The sequence below is a fragment of the Eptatretus burgeri genome, chromosome 7 (genome assembly GCF_056783735.1).
Source record: "Eptatretus burgeri isolate ZD-2024b chromosome 7, Ebu_testis_v1, whole genome shotgun sequence".
Classification (NCBI taxonomy): domain Eukaryota; kingdom Metazoa; phylum Chordata; class Myxini; order Myxiniformes; family Myxinidae; genus Eptatretus; species Eptatretus burgeri.
The window spans coordinates 29,360,094-29,379,028 of record NC_140967.1 but is presented as its reverse complement, the minus strand read 5'-3'; positions in this window follow the sequence as shown (position 1 = coordinate 29,379,028).

The window sequence follows — 18,935 nt, the reverse complement described above, 5'->3', positions numbered from 1 at the left end:
TTTGATCCTCTTTCTCAGCAACCGCTCGTTGGACACAAAGTCCGACGAGCGATAGTCAAGGATTCACCGAAGAGATCTGGCACCAATGGAATTAAGTCTCCATCTAGATCCTTTGTCAGAGTCCAAGTCTCACATCCATAGAGCAAGACTGGAAGCACCAAGGACCTGAAGACTCAGACTTTCGTCCTCCTGCACAGGTACCGGCAGCGCTACACCCCATGATCCAGTGAATCCATGACTCCCCAGGCCCGACCCAGACATCTATTAACCTCTGACTCACAGCCAGCAGAGACATGAATATCACTGCCAAGGTAAGTGAATCTCTCCACGACCTCAATATCCTCACCACAAACAGGCACAGACAGGACAGCAGCATCCAAGATGTCATTGAAATGTTAGCGACACCCTGATCCTCACTGGACAGGAAAGCGAAAATCCCGTCATGAACGACTTGTATCTAAATAACAAACGAGATGTTGTTTTGACAACTCCCTCCTTCAATGGAAGATGCACGTGATTGTGATGACACCACGTTTGTTGTCCGCCATCTCAGAGTACCAACAAAGAAAACGAAACTACACGTGCACTGCATCATTGTACTTACATTTGTTAAAATGGTGAATTTTTTGCTCATTTTTTTGTTTTGGTAATTATTTTTTATTTGGACTAGGAGGCTTTACTTACGAGTTATGTGAGATGTTCAAGAGGGATTCGGAATGAGATTGTCACATCCAAGAAACGGTGTGTGTGTGTGTGTGTGTGTGTGTGTGTGTGTGTGTGTGTGTGTGTGTGTGTGTGTGTGTGTGTGTGTGTGTGTGTGTGTGTGTGTGTGTGTGTGTGTGTGTGTGTGTGTATACAGATTTCACTTCATGGCGGACATCACTTCACTTTTAAATGGCCTTAACACAATGCTGCAAGGAAAGGGAAACACATCCCACTTGCTTTTAGTAGAGGTGCTATCATTTGAGCAAAAACTAGCATTGTTTGCGAGAGACATGGAGATGGGATTGCTGGCTCATTTCCCATCACTTAAACAATTCAAACAGGAGACAAACTATGAAACTTGACACCAAGAACCTTAAAAATGTGATACTGGAAATGTAAGAAGCCTTCGTTGAGCGATTTCAAGAATTCAGAAAGGAAAAGGCAACTTTATCATTTGTGTTAAAACCCCTTGAAGCAGACACTTCTGCACTCAACTTTTCAGCATTTACAGGAGTAGACCGAGCAGAACTAGAACTTGAACTGGCCAATTTGCAGGACAATGACATGTTGAGTTCTAAATTCAGAGGCTTCGTGACAAGGAAAATCTAGAAAGGCACCGATCGACCCTGGCACTTCAACACAGATAAACCGAAATGCATGATCGTAAAAAACACAAGACCAAATTGTGTTTGAAGTTTGGAATTCTTAACCACAAACCTACAGTAACATTAAGAGATATGAATTTGGTATTCTGTTCATATTCGGATCGACTTACCTGTGCGAGAAAGTGTTTTCAAGTATGAATTTCATAAAAAGCACACTGAGAAACCAATTGAACGAAGCGAGTTTAAAGTCCAGCTTGAAAATGAAAACGACAGCATACTGTCCAAACATTGAACGACTCTCCAACGAAACTCCACAGCAGAAATCACACGAAACTAGAAGGGCACTCGGGAGAGCGCATACAACCGCCACACGATGCCTGATCTAGTAGAACATATCTGGTCCAATAAATTTTCGTATTATCATGAAATATATGTATATCGTTTTTGGCCTTGTCTCTCAATGGTGAAGAATCACTTTAAAAATTGAAAAATTCTGTTATCTAGATATGGATTTGGATCTTCACCAAAACTGAATAAATTAGTCCTTATCATACACCCAACCTGTCCACCAAGTTTTTGCGGAATCCGTACATAACCTTTTGAGATATCATGCTATATATCGTTTTTTCTCCTATCTCTCAATGGTGAAGAATCACTGATATCCTGCACACACACACACACACACACACACACACACACACACACACACACACACACACACACACACACACACACACACACACACACAGACACACAGGGGTGAAAACATAACCTCCTTCCACCCTAGGTGGCGGAGGTAAATGTGGGTCAGCTGACTCGATGCACTGAATATAATTTCATGGCCCCTTTCATTGATACCAACTCAATAAACATGTATTGCATTAAAAATCAATGTTTGTATCTTTGTCCTGTTATTCAATTATTGATATAGGGTTTATGTGCATTGTGGCTCTTTAGAAATCACGTTTCTGATAAAATTTGAAAAAATGGCTCTTCTTGTTATTTGGGTTGCCGACCACTGCTCGAAGGCAACAGCACCCAACATACAGTGATCCCCAGACAGTTATTTTGTTAGTATATGTGCAGTTAGACCTTCCCCTCATGTATAATGGGTTAACGGGACTAAGTGTGTTGCGTGGGTCTTACAGCTAGGTCTAACTATATCTCTATCTTCTTTTCAATTCTGATTTCATTCCAAACATTTCCTTCAATCCATGATACAAAGCGAAGCAGGTGCAAATGCATGATAACAGACACGCACGCAGCCCTGTCATACTCACCACCGCACTGTACAGGACGCGCATGGCACACATCTTCATTCAGGTCTGCGTACTGATTTACAATGGAGTCTTAACATCGACCTCGCTCGCCACTTCGGCCACCAATATCTCCCGCAAATGGCAGAGGTCATCCCGCATCTCCGCCTCAATGCAGTCGTCACCAAGCAGAGTCGTGCTGCACGGCCCAGATCGCTCTGGCCACGTGGCGTGGGAACGGAACAAGCGCATTGACCAGCGCCAACCGCAAAGCGCCGGGGGGGGGGGGGGGGTGGGGTGCCTGAACTGGCATGCGGGGCCGACACGACCCTCGGCCAGTCGCCGGAACGTGACCCGGGGGGTTGGTGTAGGGTGATTCATGTGTTTGGTGCAAGTCAATTCCGTGGCTCGGCCATGTTGCACCGGATGTACAAATGGGACCATTTCCGGCCGAAGGAGCCTGGCAGCGTGGGCCTGGGGCCCAATAGGAGCGCACGATTCGGGTGACGGCACATCGCTTCGAGTCGTCACCCCACCCTACACCACGGGGCTTATAAAATGCAGATCGCGAAGCCGTTCGCTCTCTGGATATCTGCATTCGCCTGCTGCCCTGCTTTTCCCACATGCTGACTCCGCCTGCTGACTCCCACCTGCCTCGCCTGCTGGCTCTGCCCACTCCACCTGCCTTACTCGCCCACTTATCCAGCCAGCTTGCCTGCCTGCTCCGCCCACTCTCTGGACCAGTGCGGTGCACGTGCTTCCACGAGCCCCGGCACAGTAATTAGCAGGAGACAACGCACCAACTCTCAAGGTGGGATCGCTCAGCGGAGCATCCCCCAAAGTGTACTGGGTACAGCAGTCGGGTGACCGTGCAAGGGCTTGCGAGGCCGTAAGCCCTCATCTCCTCTCCTCTCCTTCCTTCTGATTATTTAATCTTCATCAGGTTTGTGTGTGTGTGTGTGTGTGTGTGTGTGTGTGTGTGTGTGTGTGTGTGTGTGTGTGTGTGTGTGTGTGTGTGTGTGTGTGTGTGTGTGTGTGTGTGTGTGTGCATGTATTGGCACCTGTCCTAGCTTAAGTTAAGAGTGTATGATTATATGTATCTATATATATAATAGGGTGATCCAAAAACAGCAAAAATAAAAATAATTCAGATGTTGTCTCCACAAGCCTTAAATTATTCCACTATGATTCAATAACGCGCATAAAAATTTTAAATTGATCGGAGGTGATTTAGAGGTCGCTCCATATGACGACTTTTAGTTTCATAAGTTGGTTAAATTAGGGTATGGTCAGGTACAATTACGGGTACTTCTGGATGTCCGAGGTGGAAATGAAGTGCATTTTAGAACTCTATGGGGTCGATTTACTCTAAGAAATGACTGCACCGACATTGAATTCACTACCATTTCGAAAATATGACCTAAAACAAGATTTATCATTACTGGAGTTTAACTAATCATACTCATTTCGATATTTTCTAATCTATAATTAATTTGTAGTCCGTCTAAACATTTCTTAGAGTAAATCAACCCCACTGAGTTCGAAAATGCAGTCCATTTTCATCTAGGAAGTACAGAAGTACCCGTAATCGTATCTGACCATACCCTAATTTTTCAATCAATGGAATTACAAACTATTAGAATATTTCGTCTGATTTACCAAATACCACTATCATCTCCGCCTCTATTGGTCTCCACTCCCGCCTGAACTTATTTCTAGCCGGCCCAACATCCAGTGTTTTAGATTCAATGATTCACGAAAAATATGTTAGTTATTAACATCCGCCATCGAAGATGGACGGAGGTTACTGTTTTCACCCCTGCTGTTTGTTTGTTTGTGAACAGTATTACGGAAAAACTCCTGGACGGATTTCGACGAAACTTGGTGGGGGGGGGTAGGTATGATCCAAGGATCATGCCATTAGATTTTGGACTTGGTCCAAAGTCCAATATGGCCGCTATGGCGGCCATTTTGAAAAAAATATTTGAATTTTTGTTTTTGCATTTCTACATGTTGTAAGTGATTTCCAACCAAAAATAAATAAATTTGTTTGAGAAAAAAAAAACAAATTTTGCAACTTTTTTTCAAAAAAAATTCGATTTTATTTGAAAAATATTTGAATTTTTTTTGCATTTCTACATGTTTTAAGTGATTTCCAACCCCCCCAAAAAAATTGTTGGAGAAAAAAACAACAAATTTTGCAACTTTTTTTCAAAAAAAATTTGATTTCTTTTTTTTGGCATTTCTACATGCGCGTCAATCTAGTTTAGTTTATTCAATCGTGGTTCAGTAGAGTCTGATCCGTTTTGACCTACAATGAATAGGATATCAGGTTCACTTAAGTGACCCAGCAGTATTGGCGGCAGAGGTTTTGCACTCCACCGAGTGCTCCCCCTCTGGTTTATTTAGTTATTATTATATTAAATTAGGGTATGGTGAGATGCGAATCCGTACACTTCTGAACTTCCTAGGTGAAAATGGACTGCATTTTCGAACTCAGTGGGGTCGATTTACTCAAAGTAATGTTTAAACGGACAACAAATTAATTATAGATTGGAAAATATCGAAATGAGTATGATTAGTTACTCAACTCCAGTAATGATAAATCTTGTTTTTTCATATTTTCGAAATGGTAGTGAATTCAATGTCGGTGCAGTCATTTCTTAGAGTAAATGGACCCCATAGAGTTCGAAAATGCACTCCATTTCCACCTCCACCTATATATATATATATATATATATATATATATATATATATATATATATATATATATATATATATATATATATATATATATATATTGTTATTAGTAAAGGATTCAGCGGTGGCGGTATTCTGACGATGGTGTCGACCACTGTCCGTAACCAGTTTGGGTTTTCGCACCCTACTCTTGACAGCCAAATGTTACAGATTCGGTGCCACCCTAACCACCACCGTCTCCGGGGTTATAACGCCGGCTGGTTCGGCACAATTATCGGGTTACGCGTCTCGAATCACGATACCAAAATACACCTGTACCTTGCCAGCTGGGGGAATAGACCCCGGTTACAGACTGGTTTTGTCAGAGACCGAGCGGGGTCTACCAGTCTATAACCATTTTCGTTTTTATATCCAAATCGAGCGGATCGTTCCTCGACACGGCACAAATTAATTCAAAGCGGCAACTTCATACGAATCAGCCAAATTTATTGGGGACACGGGAAACACGACACAAGTAAAGCATTCAAGACAATGTTACAATTAATCTATAACCCGTTATTAACTAGGGAGCTACGGATTATGGGTTTCGAAGGAACTCTAACGAGATAAGCCTTACACGACATGCAAACAAGACATGGACAGCATGCAGACAAGACACAGAATACTTGGTGATGTTTCATGGACGAGAGGAAAGTGTGTCAAAGGCACGAATGTGGCTCGTGACAAGCAGATGTCCACGGATTCGAGCCCCAAGCTCGAGCATGCCATGTGGCAAGATGGCGGCGCCGTACTCTTTCTTCTCAAGGCAACGCTTGCACACGCCCTCCTCAGCGTGTTCTAACCCCGCGCAATGTCGACGGCGCAAGACCGTCTGATCGATGGTGGGTCTCAGCTGGTTTCACACAAGGTCCAGCATACAAGTCCAGGCCTGGCCTGTTCACCAGACCAGGCCAAATCGCGGCAGATCACGACCCTCAGGTTCAGTTCCTCCGACTGCCGATCGCACCACACTTCGGCACTCTCGTCGCAGATACACCCCTGCCTTTCCTTCGCTCGCTCGCCTCGAAGCCCACTGCTCATCCAGCAGATCGCGATTCGACACTCGCCGTTTCTCTGTTTCCTTCCCGGCGCACGCTCACTTCAAGCCGACTGCTCATCCAGCAGATCGCGACTCGACACTCGTCGTTTCTCTGTTTCCTTCCTGGCGCACGCTCGCCTCAAAGCCGACTGCTCATCCAGCAGATCGCGACTCGACACTCGTCGTATCTCTGTTGCCTTCTCTGCCTTTCTTTCAGCTCGTTCCTCACGAAAACAGACACAGCCGTCCCGTGTACAGCCGATCGACGCCACCTCAGCGCTCCCAGTTTCACCACCTTTTCCCGACGCACGCTCGCCTCGAAGAAAACCCCTCGCTCCTCCCTTCAGTCTCACTTCCTTCTCTAGGCCACTCCCCCTCTCAGAGCTGGGCAGGGACTATTGTCCAGAGAGAGGAAGAAAGAAGAAGAACCCCTCGGTCCACCACCAATGTACGAACAATGAACATGCCTCTTACACCTCCCGACACACATGTAGCATCCATTTACCGAACAACCTGGCTAAACATGCATTTAATGGGGGATCTGGGCTAATCCTATATTTAATAACCCACTAAGGGCCATTTCCACAACAATATATATATATATATATATATATATATATATATATATATATATATATATATATATATATATATATATTATACATTCATACATACATTGATATACATACATAGATACATTGATATACATACATACATACATTAGGCTCATGCTGTCTTTGTCTGCCTGTCCCACCCTGAAAAACAGAAACGCTCCTCAGAGAAAAAATATATAAACAGAAAAAGTTGCAGCAAATTAATCCAAACCTATGGGGAAACTATAATTTTTAAAAACGGACTAAAAATTGAACCAGGACGGTGTATCAGGAAACAGATCGCTGCTTTAAGTGGTCCTGTTTGTTTTGTTTTTTAAGTTCTTTTTATTTGTTGTTAAGAAATATGATTTTGGAATTCCACAATACTCTGTACAGTATCTTTAATTGGCTGATGCCATTCGTCTGTCTCCCCCCCCCCCCTTCCACACCTCACCCCAACATAAAACACAGAAATGCTCCTCGAAGACAATAAATTACATAAAAGTTGCTTCAAATTCATAAAATTCACAAAGACATCAAAGTTGCTGACATCACCTTCATCAACCATCCACGTTTCGATAACATATAGATAACTTGTATTCATTTCTATTCTCCGCTGCCCGAGCAACATCTCGCTGAATGCGGTGAAAATCAGCTCCACTACGAGCCTGAGATCATGTAAATAACTAAATAATAAAACGATATTATTTCATGATTTGAATCACTTTATCAGATATAAGTGAAAACCAGTCAATTACCGGCTCACCTTACAGGTAACATGATTTCTGAGGACTGTGATGACACTGCTGATAAAGTGACCCCCTGTTCAAGCAAGAATTCGGAATATTTTCAGGAAGCCAGTGATACTGCAACACTCGTTATATATGAAAGATACCATGGTATCTTTAACTTCTACCAACTAATGCCGGCAGACGAGACCACCCAGCTTTACGTCAATCCAAGGGACCGCACGCTTTGGGATGCAACACCCTGCCTGTGAAGCACGAATCCAGTAGAATCCAGACTCGATGGGTCAGCAGGTCAAAATAAAATGTGCTCACTCCCTCTGCACCATCCTATGTCAAGGGAACAGACAGTGAGTGATTAATGCTATTTACTTGAACCATGTACAACCGGATGCACAAGTACTATTCATCTGACTGTTGTTCATCTTATTGAATACTTATTCATAAGAATGGTATAAATAGTGCTGTTCAACTGCATTCAACTTATCAATTGGACCTCTTGATGGGACTCGACTATCTACAATACTCGGCATTTTTAGCTTTTCTAGAATATAAAATTTCAGATAAGGTATCGTCATCGTGCACCGTCCGTCCGTCTCCTATTTCGACTTCTCCGGCCAAACCGCTGGGCCGATCCGCTTCAAATTTGGCAACAACGTTCCTCTCCTGACTGCTAATAGCCAATAGGAATTGCAAAGCTTGTTCCGGTCACACGACTAAATAGGTCGAAATGGCCGGCTTCTTAAATTTCTTCAAAAATCTTCTTCTCCAAACCAACCAATCAGAATGCTACCAAACTTGCTTGACAGCATTAGGCCAGGGAAGGGATGTCAAATTGCGGAGGTCATGCCGATCATGTGACCAGAAATGTGTCAAAATGGCCGACATAGTAAATGTTTGGGAAAAATCACATAAATTCCTTCAAATACATTCCTCTCCGGATACACCAACAAGAATGCTACAAAATTTGCGTTACACCATCGGGACAGGGCCCAGGTAAGATAAAAGATTGAATCAAAAGACGGCATGTTGTACTTCACAAACATTATGCTATATTCACTCAACAATTTGCCTGAGGTCATCTTCCATTTGCTTGGAAATCAGCTGACGTCACCTTCATCAACCATCCATACTGCTTATATATGGTGCGAGCAAAAATCACTTCCACTTCGCCGCAAAAGGTCAGTGTTGGATGCTTTGGTTTGAACCTCTGCTAAAAATGAGTGAAATCAAACATTTTGAAAAATTAGAATTATTGTCACTCAGATTTCAACATCACGGTAATGCATATTGTTCAGTTTATTTTTTTTTAACTTTCTTTATGCAAGATGATGATGCTTTATACCAGCTACCACCAGGTGATGCTATATGATACACATTCCCATAGAGAGAACTGGGGTCTCCCACCAAGCTGTTCCCAAACTAACTACTAACAAACTAACTGGGGTCCCAAACTAACAGCTCAGGTCTCCCACCCCCCCCACCCTGTGAACCCCCCTCCCCCCTTACCCAGATAAATAAAAAAACAAAACACTGTTTCCCTTATATGCAACATGCACAATTTGGTTGGATTTGGTTCATTAGTTTGTTTTTAGTTTTTGAAGCATATATAAATATACAAATTCAGTTTTATAGTATGGATTGTCAGGAACCTGGCTTACATTGGAACACAGCGTGTTACACATATGGTGCTGCGAAAGAGCATCATAAAAGACAACATAGGTGTGTGTATGCGTGTGTGTATGTACACTCTTAAACAGAAAAGATTGGGTTGGGAAGGATAGTGGAGAAAAAAAAAAAAAGAGTGCATGGGAGTAAATAAGGAAAAGGGAGGAGTCGGATAAGGGAAAGAAGTTTGGGAATAAGTGGGGGTATGGAGATTAATTTGCAGATTGGCATCTTAGGATTCTCAACATCAACACCACGAGTTTACATTCAGTGTAATTCTCTCTTTAATCAAATGTCCCCACATCCAAAACCATGATCTTTTCTACATCCGTTAAATCACCACCACCACCCCCCCCCCCTCATCCCCCAAGTCCCCTCCAAAAATAAAAATTTTTGCTTCTGCTTTCTCCATTACCCCTCAACCTTACCATTGCCTCCCTTGTTGTCCATCTGTTTATTTTGTCCCTCAGGCCTGCTGTTGTCGTTCCTCCATCCTCTTTCTGCTGTTCCATTTGTTCTGTTACATCCTGATCAGTCCCTTGTTCCACTTTGAGCTCTTCCACAAGCCTAGACTTTGTACACAAAAAAATGTTGTGTTTCTCACATTGTAATTGTGCTGTGTGTCAGTGAGTGAGCGTGTCACTCCACACTGGCTCTCACATCTCCGATTAATCTATGCACCCGTGTGAGGTTCTACAATGTTAAATGCTTTGTTGAGCTATTCTTGTGAAAGTTCAAATTTAGTCTCAATCTACCCGGTTCCTATTTTATTGCTCCACAACGCAAGCAGAGTTATGTTTTGCAATACCATGTTTTTCCAACCCAAGTCCCAAACTGCTTCTTGTTGACACATCGTGACAAACCAAATGTTCACACATGTAAATTTTGGAGAATGTTTGCAATACATCCCTAGAATCCTAAAGGGTGTGACTGTAGACGTTTAGGAAATTGCGTTTTGGTGATAGTTAATCCTCGCAAGTTAGGGTAAGCAAGGAGAAAGGATTTGAGTGAATAGATGTGTTGTAGTAGAGTTCTACTACTAGTACTGTACAAGCTCGCAAGCTGCACAGAAAAAAGATTACTCGACCAGTTATACTCGTTTCATTTCCCCCATCCCTCCCACAAATGAAAGTTTGAAAGGAAGTTGTAACTTATGAAGGCTAATAACAAAACCACTGTTCAAATGATGTTCAAAATGTTCTTGGCAGTGATATACTCATAATATAGAATGACAAGCCACGGTTCTGTTTGTTTGTTTGTTTGTTTGTTTGTCAATGGCGTGTCCCTCGACTTCAATGCACTTGCTCCATTTATCATTCAAACTGTCTCTGGTGGAAAGCAGAACTTTTCAGATTGCTCTGTCAACCACCTTTTGGTTGGTTCAGTCATTTCCTCCGTTTTTGGCCATGCAGGTACGAGTTCAAACGTTGAAAGATAATAGTCAGAGGGAATCAGATGTGGCTGAGGGTTGGGTGCAAAATGCATTCGGTGTTGGTGGTCCCTTGTGCTTCTATAACGGCTTCAGGATCCCAGTGGTGGTCACGTTTTATCAGCAGTTATCAGGCGAGTGATAAAGTTGGTCACATCTGCCAGCCATTGTGACTCATGGTGATATTCAAGGGTAGTCATGTCTGATATTAAACAAAAAAAGTCAACCTTCCATTTGGCTACTAATATGAGGGTCACCTGTGACGGGCACGGCTACCATGCGTCCGTGCTCTTTTGGCACTGTCATCTTCTTGCAAAAAAAAATTTGATGACACCTTGATCTTGATGCTCAATTTTAGTAAGATCAATCATTGTGAGCATTAGTCTTCTGGATTACTGTATATTACAAGAGTGCAAACGACATCAGATTAATGAAACTAATGGGACATAGCAAGCACACATGAAAGTATATAATAGGATGCCAATAATTCCCTGTTCCTATAACACTTGAATGCCCCTTAGGTTACTGGTCATGCTCAAAACAAAGTAAATAAAAAGAAATTTTACGAATACGAATGGTCAGATGAAGCTGGAATTAGATACATCATCCATCGATCCATGCAAGACGACGTACACTGTTATTCAGTGTTCGTTCACCCACACTCCGTGAACGTTTCCATGGCTGATTCAGATACAGATTGAAGGTAACAAAGGCCGGCCGAAAAACAGTCAACATGTTATGAGATTGGTAATGAAATATAATTTTTTTTAAACAATAGAATGCTATTGTCTTAGTGAAGGCTACAGTGTCGGTTTGTCGGTGGATAAGTTAAACAATGGATTTTATCAACTGAAAACCAATTGGAGTATTGTTACAAACATTGAATTGGAAGTCGACATGAGGTTTGTAATGTGATTTCGTGATTTTTATGTGATTTAGTTTATAATGTGATTTAGTGAAGTGTATTAAAAAAGTATCTTCCTGCCATGTCCTTAATATCATGCTAGTCATTTTGTATCAACCATGGATGACACATGGGATTTTGCCTCCATCTTGGACAGATGCATGTGCGGACCAAAGTTGAGTGACAGGAGATAAGTGGGTGTAGTAAAGGAAACTTGTAATAGATAGGTATTAAAAGGGAAAACTCATGTGGCCGACCTCACAAGAAAATTGGATTAATTGGTGTCATGCAAGTTCCTTGAAAGATAACTCATATTATATTATTATATTATATTTGGTTTTAAAGGTTTTGGAGATTTTAGATCCTCGTGGAGGATCTCTAAGTCTTACTCACATTGTTGTTCTTGTCGACTTTTTTGTTTCACAGCCTACAGTTTTCATCGAAACTTCCTGAAACTTGGGGTATATATGTAAAAATACCCTCCGCAGACAGTAGCCATCTCCGATTTTGAAAATTCTTCCCAGAAAAAACGTTAACGTCATAATATCTCTGCTAATGGAAATCCCCTATACCATTATCTCCGAAACTCGTTCGTTTCACAGCCTACAGTTTTCATCGAAACTTCCTGAAACTTGGCATATATATGTAAAAATACCCTGCGCACAGTAACCATCTCCGATTTTGGAAATTCTTCCTAGAAAAAAAGTTAACATCATAATATCGCCACTAATGGAAATCCCTATACCATTATCTCCGAAACTAGTTTGTTTCACAGTCTACAGTTTTCATCGAAACTTCCTGAAACTTGGCGTATATATGTAAAAAAAATACCCTGCGCAGACAGTAACCATCTCCGATTTTGAAAATTCCTCCTCGAAAAAAAGTTATGACGTCAAAATATCTCCGCTAATGGAAATCGCCTAAAAAATATCTCAAACTCGGCAAGCTTTTTGAATTCTGTTTGCTGGAATCGAACAGGGCATCAGTAGAGATTAATTACCGCACATATGATACATCACTATGACGTCATATCAATTTTTATGACGTCATTCCTATTTTTGACATTTTTTTGTTTCATAACCCAGAGTTTTCATCGGATCTTCGTGAAACTTGTATTGCCATGTATGTGCAGAAAGCCCACGCGCAGGCAGTAACCATCTCCGATTTTGGAAATTCTTCCTAGAAAAAAAGTTGACGTCATAATATCGCCCCGAATGGAAATCGCCTATACCATTATCTCCGAAACTAGGCAAGCTGTTTGAATTTTGTTTGCGGGAATCAAGCCGGGCATTAGCACAGATAATTTAGTGCAAACCTGATACATCACAATGACGTCATATTCGTTTTTGTGACGTCATCATTAAGAGGACGAGGATCTCAGCTCATTCGAGCTTGTTAATAACATTCATGCTTCCTGTTTGATAGAAATTGAAGGATTTTGGCAGAATGCACGGTTCATATTATGGTCTAAAGCTTTTTACAAATCGCTGGAATAAACTTCAGTTTGTCCATCTGCTTCGAATTGACGACTTTTTTTTTTTAAGTCCCAGTCACTTCAAATAGTGATGCGAGAGTAGGAATTTGGAATTTGTTCATGCTGCCAGCTATAACTTGCATACTCTTCGTGAAGGACATGGTGGGATCGTTAACCTCCACCAAACAATGCGGGCACATTGTACACCCAATATCCGAGGTATTGCGCACATTGTTGTCTTGCTCTGCCTGCAAAAAACGAGGGTGACTGGTTACAGCTGGGTTGAGTTTCAAACCCAGTTGGTTAGACTGGTCAGAGATGAGGCTATCTATACCACGAGGCTATCTTGCCAAACCACAATCTCTCAGTTTATTATTTTATTGTAAGGATGAAGGGGAGTGAGGAAGAGAGAGGGGGAGAAGGAGACCAGTGGGGCAGGCTCAGAAATATCACACACACACACACACACACACACACACACACACACACACACACACACACACACACACACACACACACACACTTTAAGGCCATTTCCCCCTGCTAGAGCAGGGGGTTAGCCTTGCAGGTCCATTGACAATCTTCTATTATGGTTCCCTTTTTTTGAGGCAATGTTTTTTTTTCTGGCCAGATGCCCTTCCTGACGCCAACCCTTAAGTTGCCTCTTATAACACCCAGGGGTACGGTGTACTATTGTAAACCGGGGCACACACCTGGAGCGCAGAGATATCACAAAGGTGTTTTATTTATTTATTCTGTTTTTGTCGATTTTAGATCCTCGTGGAGGATCTCTAAGTCTTACGATGTTGTTCTTGTGGACTTTTTTGTTTCACAGCCTACAGTTTTCATCGAAACTTCCTGAAACTTGGCGTATATATGTAAAAATACCCTGCGCAGACAGTAACCATCTTCGATTTTGAAAATTCCTCCCAGTAAAAAAGTTATGACGTCAAAATATCTCCGTTAATGGAAATCGCCTAAAAAGATTATCTCAAACTAGGCAAGCTTTTTGAATTCTGTTTGCGGGAATCGAACAGGGCATGAGCAGAGATGAACTCGAGGGGGAGCACTCGGGAGAGTGCAAAACCTCCGCCGCCAATACTGCTGGGTCACTCAAGTGAACCTTATATCTTATTCATTAAATATGATGTCAACAGTGCTGACAGTTATAGTTCTTTTCTTCAACATTTTTTTTTGGGGGGGGGGGGAGGGTTGGAAATCACTTAAAACATGCAGAAATGCAAAAAAAAGAAATCAAAATTTTGTTGAAAAAAAAGTTGCAAAAAAAATATTTTTTCTCTCACAATTTTTTTTGGGGGGGTTGGAAATCACTTAAAACACGTAGAAATGCAAAAAAAACATTTATCTAACAATTTTTTTGGGAGGGGGTTGGAAATCACTTACAAAATGTAGAAATGCAAAAAAAAAAAATTCTCAAACAATTTTTTTTGGGGGGGGGACCAAGTCCAAAATTTAATGGGATGATTCTTGGACCATACCTCACCCCCCCCCCCCACCAAGTTTCGTCGAAATCCGTCGAGGAGTTTTTCCGTAATACTGTTCACAAACAAACAGAAAGGGGTGAAAACAGTAACCTCCATCCATCTTCGAAGATGGCGGAGGTTAATTACCGCACATATGATGCATCACTATGACGTCATCTCAATTTTTATGACGTCATTCCTATTTTTTGACTTTTTTGTTTCACAACCCAGAGTTTTCATCGGATCTTCGTGAAACTTGCCATGTATGTGCAGAAAGCCCACGCGCAGGCAGTAACCATCTCCGATTTTGGAAATTCTTCCTAAAAAAAAGTTGACGTCATAATATCGCCGCTAATGGAAATCGCCTATACCATTATCTCCGAAACTAGGCAAGCTGTTTGAATTTTGTTTGCGGGAATCAAGCCGGGCATTAGCACAGATAATTTAGTGCAAACCTGATACATCACAATGACGTCATATTCGTTTTTGTGACGTCATCATTAAGAGGACGAGGATCTCAGCTCATTCGAGCTTGTTAATAACATTCATGCTTCCTGTATGATAGAAATTGAAGGATTTTGGCAGAATGCACGGTTCATATTATGGTCTAAAGCTTTTTACAAATCGCTGGAATAAACTTCAGTTTGTCCACCTGCTTCGAATTAACGATTTTCTTTTTTAAGTCCCAGTCACTTCAAATGTGAAGAATGTGAGATTCAAATGTTTCAAATTCAAAGATTCAAATTCAAATGCGAGAGTAGGAATTAGGAATTTGGAATTTGTTCATGCTGCCAGCTATAACTTGCATACTCTTCGTGAAGGGCATGGTGGGATCGTTAGCCTGCAAAAAACGAGGGTGACTGGTTACAGCTGGGTTGAGTTTCAAACCCATTTGGTTAGACTGGTCAGAGGTGAGGCTATCTATACTACGAGGCTTTCTTGCCAAACCACAATCTATCAGTTTATTATTTTATTGGGAGGATGGAAGAGAGAGGAGACCAGTGGGGCAGGCACATAAATATCACACACACACACACACACACACACACACACACACACACACACACACACACACACACACACACACACACACACACACACACACACACTTTTAGGCCATTTCCCCCCTGCTAGAGCAGGGGGGTAGCCTTGCAGGTCTCTTGACAATCTTCTATCATGGTTCCCTTTTTTTTTGAGGCAATTTTTTTTTTCTGGCCGGATGCCCTTCCTGACGCCAACCCTTAAGTCGCCTCTTATAACACCAAGGGATACGGTGTACCTATTCTAAACCGGGCACACACCTGGAGTGCAGAGATATAACAAAGGTGTTTTATTTATTCTGTTTTTGTTGATTTTTTTTTGGTGAGGTGGGAGAATGGAGAGGGTTGGAGAGTGATGAATGAACAAATACCGACTGCACAATCACTACACGCGTATAGTCAACCTTCCATGTCCAAGCTACCTACCAGTCTGGCCAATAACCCTCTACCTTTGTATTCTGATTATTCGAGGAAACTATGTAGTTTCAGTGAAATCTCTTCACCGTCTCTGTGCTTCCACCTTTCCAGGGAGAACATGCCATGCGTTAACTAGATGCTTGTGATGATTTCGCTGTCGGAATGGTCTCTCCCCTGCGAATACAACCCAAAACCCTATTAGCTTTACCCCTCGCCTCCTGGACATGCACACGTTTTCTCATCGATAACCTTTTGATCATGGCCCATCATCGTTGTCGTGTAAAATGGTGAGGCGTGTACAGATAAAGTAAATGGATTTATCACAAGGAAATAGAGTTCATGGAAGACCTTAGCCTGCACTGTCTTGAGAAAAAAGGACATGGGGAGGGTCTTTCAACTCTCGCTTTGTGTTTCCAAGCACGATCTATATTGGCTTTGTTCGTGAACTTTGAACAACAGGTGTGGTGGCAATCCTACGAACGCGTTGGGTCAAATGGAACAGTCCAGGGTTGAAGCTTCTGCCTTCTTTTCATTCATTCATTTTTCAGTCCCGTACCGGTTTCACTGGAGGGAACTGTACTGAAGATTTGCTCTCCGTCTGTCCTGTCCCACCTATGGTTTTTAAGACTTTTTCCCCATACCCTTTGACATATTCAACCGAAATTTGGTACATGGCAATATTATGACGAGTTTCGGGGCGTTCCATCAATTTTTCACAGTTATACCTTTTTTTCAACTTAGAAAATATTGTTACGAATTTGGAAGCTTACTGCACTCAGCATTCAGGTCCTTATAGAACAGTTATATCGGTAAGTACGTGTTTCTAGTTAGGGTCCTGTCCCTAGTCTAATGCAAATTAAATGTTCATGCGCTGCGAAGTTATTTTGATGGTCAGGGTTTTCTTATAACAACAACAACACCAGCGGCACCGTCGCCTCGCTCACCAACGCCATAGCGCACGTGTTTCTGGCTGCGGACCTGGGTGGGACCCATCGCTCCAGAGCCGACTCTGCCCACGAGGGCAAGGGCGTGCACTTCGTCCAATCAGGAGGCTCATCGCCTCAGGTCGGGACTCCACCCAGAAGGGTGGAAGTCGCCCCGCCTTCCATGGGGCTGTCCAATGAGCGACGGCCAGCGAATCGTGCGATGGGTCCGACCAATGAGGAGGCGAGTGGCCAGGGGAAGAAGCCCCTCCCTCCTGAGGAGAAAGTGTAGTTGTCTGGACCAGCGAGTGGAGAGACGGTGTGCTCGTGGCAGGAGCGTTGTCCAGTCAGAGTGTTCGGGGCGTTCTGGCTGGAACATCAAGGTCTCGTCGCCTGGTCATGTCGTCTTGCCTGCCGGCGTTCTGTCTGGTCCACCTTTGCGCCGGCTGACATCCATCATTGCATTGTGTTGCGGGTTCGAGTCCCGCCGAACTGGATCATCGAAAACAGCACGAGGCGGGGAGGTGCGAGACAGATCCTCCCCTTCGGCTCACCTTCCCTCCCGAGCTGAAGGGCCGAATGAAGGCCGCGGCCATCACTTCTTTTGGGTATTTGTGTGTGTGTCTGTGGGCCCGTCTTCAAGTACAATTGTTGAAGTGCCTTGTACATACTTGCATTTCTTTTAGTCGGATAACTCTGCTGTTTGTGTATTCCTTCCCCCCCCCCCCCCATTATAAATAAATCCCCTGTTAAATGTTTCAGCTCGTTTCTGTGTTTTCTTCATCGGTTTAGCATGGTGCGTCTTGTTGGATTAAAAAGGCCGTTGCTGCCGTAGTTGTGCATTTGGACCGACGGGACCTCGGTAACCATCCGCTCGGGTCGAGCATGGTAACGGCTCGTCCCATTTGAGCTCCGTCGAGGGTGTAAATTCCTCGGTAGCTCGCCACGTGGGCCTATAGGTATTTTGAAGTTTGGCAAATAACCCTGTCCCACGCGGTTGAATTATTGACGATTCACGGTCCTGTAAGGCACCTGTACCTTCAGAGTTATCGGAAAGGTACGATCTAGATTCCAGGTGTTCGGTAGAGCCGACTCTACTGTTCCATCTATCAGTCGTGCTCGCTGCCGATACCCGGCCCACAACAATATCACATCAGTCAGGGACATTATTACAAAGCAATTCTTGCTCTTGTTTGTTATTTTCCACGTGAAACATGGAAATTCATCATCAACTGGCATTTCAATTCAAAAAGGGTGCATCACATCCTTTTCACAAAAGCATGAAACATTTGAATTGAATGAGGAACAAATGACAGTCAAAAACGACAACACAAGGTAAGTGGAGCACGAAGGTGAATAGCTGAACGAGTAAAATAAAAACAATTATGAAATAGGTGCGATGTGTCCCACATTATCCTATGAACGCTCGACACAGCACGTTTCTCATACAAGGTACAAATCGAGGGAACGTGTGTCCGTATTACACGATGGGCAATCTTCCTGGGTCTTTACAATTTCTTAACATTCTCTTTTGATTAATTACCAAATGTACACATCAAATTGAAAGGAAGAACACTTTGAATCGAGGACCGATGGAAAAGAACCAAAATGCTATTGTCGTTGCCATTTTTGGATGAATGTCCTTGTTATTCCGCCCTCAGTGTGTGGGAAATTTGTTCTGCCTGTTCTCCAAATTGAAGAGTTTCATTGAATAATTTTTTTACGATGGCAATAAGGTGATCTCAGCGGATGGCTTTCAGGAGAAGCAGGACCAGGACTTGCACAAGATGGGATGACCTAAACTGCAGCAGTGCCGATTCCTGTGCATTTACCTCAAGACGTTGAACTTGACCATGTTGGACTTGAAAAACAAGTGAACAATTTTAAAAAAAGAAATTTGGTGGCGTTTTCCA